The following is a 4,050-nucleotide window of genomic DNA, read 5'->3' as shown; positions in this document are numbered from 1 at the left end:
TGTCCTTTCTGATAGTATTTAATAGTTACTTTTAGTTCAAGCTGTTGTTACAGTAAAAGCCTAAGAAGGCAGGTGAATGAGGCTACTTGGTGGCTACAGACAAGTAGTCCCTTAGCCTCTCTTTCACAGAAGCATGTGTCAAAGCAATCTGTTCATCTATCATTCAGGGTCTGCTGGTCATTCCCAGCACTCTATGACAACATGGATGAACCTTGAGGGCATTGTGTTAAGTGAAGTAATTCAGACAGAGAGAGACAAATATGTATAATCTCACTGATGTGTGCAATTAAAACAAAACAAACAAACCAACCTCACAGATACAGAGAACAGAAGTGGTGGGTGGGAGGTAGGCAAAATGGGTGAAAGGAGTCAAAAGGGACAAATTTCCAGTTATAACATAAATAAGTCACGAAAATGTAAGGTACAGCATGGTGAATATAGTTAATAGTACTGTATTGCATATTTACACGTGAAACTAATGTAATGTTATATGTCAATTACCTCATAAAAATAAAGTAAAAAAAATCACTCTGCTCTGTAATGGCAGTCTGTAATGTAGAGCTCATTTGAAGTTTCTTTCTTTTTAGATTTAACCCATTGGAATTAATAATTATTCAAAGTGTGTATACATTTTTGAGACACCCTGTATGTATATACATATAATATATTTTCACATATACATGTATACATATATTTTTCATATAATAAAATGTACATATATATTTTTATTATATATATTTGTATGATGAGACTACTTGTAGAAAACAAGAATTGATAGCTGAACTGTGGCACCAGTAAAATTACATAGCTTTATCCTGATTATAGCATAAGTTTCCTTAAGTTCAAAATTGAAAGAAGGGCATGGTAGCTAGCTTCTAATAAAACAAAGTAGAGGGGGGTAATTAAGGGGCTTTCTAGGAGTGCTTGAAAATTCAGTATTTTGATCTGGACAGCGATTACACAGATATATAAATAATTGAGCTGTACACACTTATTGCATGTATAATATCTCAATTTAAAAGACAGTAAGAAAAAAAGAACAGATACTTTTGCTTATGGATAATATGGAGTAAAAAATATCAGATTTATCCAGACAGCTGAGACAACCAAAAAATGTTTCAAACTATATGAAACATCGGTTTTCAAGACAATGGGAATCCAAAGATCCAGAAATGGAAACAAATGAGTGAGCTCAAAATTTGTCCCATTTTATTGCCTTTTTTTGGGCTATGGTATATGAGGGAGAATCGAGGAGAAGACTGATAGACTTCCTGCAATGGATGATGGAGCTGACTGTCCAGAAAAACTTAGGTAACTAAAATTTTTAGGAGAGAGAACTGAAGAGGAGAAACTGCGGAGAGATCGAACTTTAGATTATCTATAAAGATTCCCCTTCAGCTTTCGGCTGAGGACTTATCCAAACATGCATGTGAAGAAACTATCCAACACCAGGTAGAGAATCACCCAAAAGGATTAGATCTAACAATGTCTGGCTTGAATACAGGGCCAGAAATAGCAGTGCCTGTTCCTGCCAGTCACACTAGCAAGCCTCAGAATTCATGGGGGCTATACAGAAGGGTAGCTTCAGTAGTGGGCAATGATTAGGGCTAGACAGAAAGAGTAGTACTCTAGTCCTGTAACAAAATTTAAAAGCATGACACAAAGGATCAAACTATTTCCAGATTCCTTTACTATGTCCTAGAACTATGATAAAAATATTTACAGGAATATAGACATATTCAGCACTGGACAAGGTAAAATCTACAATGTCGAGTTAGTATCCAATTAAACATTACAAAGAATATAAAGAGCATCAAAATTTAAACTATATTGAGGAGAAAAGTTAAACAATTGGAACTGATCCAAAGTTGATAGAGATGTTAGAATTAGCAGGCATAGACATTTAAATAGACATTATAATTGCATATGTTCAAAAAGTTAAGTAGAGACATGGAATGTCTGAAAAAGATGCAAACAGACATTTTGGTGATAAAAACTAAAATTTGTAAGATGAAAAATAAAGTGGGTGGAATTAATGGCAGATTAGACATTGCAGAAGAAAAAAAAACTAATGTACTTGATTGCATAAATTGTCCAAAATGAAACACAGGGAGAATATGAATTTTTAAAATGGCTAGAAATGGTTAGGCCCTTATATAACTACACTGCTCAATAGCTGGGAGTCATCCAGTAAAACCCTTGATATTGGCCACCACATCTTGTTCGGGGGCCACCAGTGACTATCAGGACTCCAGTTGGAAAGCAAAGGCAGAGCCTGAAGGAGCTAACAATGGAGGTTGTCAGTTAAACACATACCTCTCAATTGGATGGCAGTTTCATTTTGAAGACAGATCTGAGAGGTGCATCTCAGATATATGTGCCACACATTTATGATCTAAGTCACCATAATTTTTGACCTGGATAATATCAGTGGCCTGTTAGGTAATTTCCTTGTTATCACTCTTGTTCCTCACCTCCTGCTCCTGAGTCAGTACTCCTCACAATGCCAGCAAAATCCTGATAAAGAACAAGCTAAATCCCCTGCCCAGATCAACAACCTCTCATTGCTCTCCATTTTGGTCAGAAAAAAATACAATTTAATATAACGACCAAATTTTATTGATATTCTCCCCTGCTGCATAGAACACTGTGTAGTATCTAGTAGTTGCTCAATAAATAGGTATGGAGAACCATATCTAATTCTTATATTCTTTCCTCCCCTAATGAAAATTTAATCTCCATAAGGGCCAGGATATGGTCTGTTTCCCCTTTGAATCCCCAGATCAAACAATAGTGACTGGCACATAATAGGTATAAATAATTATTTGAAGAATGTTTTTGGACCAATGATAGATATTGGTAAATAATAATAAGCAAGAGAAAGAAACATATATTTTAAATTGCAAAAAGTATGTATAAATGAAAAAATATATGGCATTATCTAATGCAACTCCAAATTTTGCTAAGAGAATTAGAAAAAAATTCTACCAAAATTTATATTTATGCTGAAAGTTTCAGGATAAGGAAGAGTTAACAAAGGTAATGAGGTGAGGAGAACAGTGTTTCTAGACAGAACAGTTTGTGCAATCTCCCTGTGGCAGGGAAGAAATTGGCATGTGTGATAAACTGAAAGAACAACAGACATTGTATATATCAGTGCCTTCCAGCCAAAGAGCACCAGGAATACACAGATAGATAAGTTGCATATATTACTCTTTGTAGTGAAGAAATGCATGACATGGGGAACTGTGGTTGCTTTTCAGGAACATCATGTTAGAAAGAAATTATTACAGTACCAGATGTACTGGTTACTAATGTGGATTTTTTTCAATAGATGGAGTTAAACAAATGTTGATATATATGCGATTTGATATTGTGCTATTTTGTTGTATTGACAGCAAGCTTCAAACCTTCATGTCAAGTTTTCTGAAGGTGTTAACATCATAGATATTTTTACGCTTAAACATGTCGAATTTCATGCCAAAAAAAGAGCATTTCTGGGAAGTTTTAATTCATTACTTTATTTTGAAGAACAGTGCTGCTGAAAGTTATTGTATACTTCAGGAAGCTTATGGCGAACATGTTCCATCTCAAGATTCTTGTGAATGCTGGTTTAAGCGCTTTAGAAGTGATGATTTCGATGTGAAAGACAACGAACGTCCAGGTCAACTGAAAAAGGTTGAAAACCAACAATTACAAGCATTATTGGATGAAGATGAGGGTCAAACTCAAAAATAATTTGCAGAAAAATTAAATGTTGCTCAGCGAACAATTTCTCATCATTTACAAGCAATGAAAAAGATTTTAAAGGAAGGAAAATGGGTGCCACATCAGCTGAACAAAAGACAAATGGAAAACTGAAAGGTCATCAGTAAAATGTTGCTTCAATGGAATGAAAGAAAGTCTTTTTTTTGCATTGAACCATGACTGGCAATGAAATGTGGATTTATTTTGAGAATCCCTAATGCACAAAAACATGGGTTGATCCAGGTCAACCATCAACATCGACTGCAAAGCCAAATCACTTCAGAAAGAAGACAATGCTCTGTA

Source organism: Myotis davidii, unplaced genomic scaffold, assembly GCF_000327345.1.
Source record: "Myotis davidii unplaced genomic scaffold, ASM32734v1 scaffold879, whole genome shotgun sequence".
NCBI lineage: Eukaryota > Metazoa > Chordata > Mammalia > Chiroptera > Vespertilionidae > Myotis > Myotis davidii.
Note: the sequence above shows the minus strand (reverse complement) of the source record.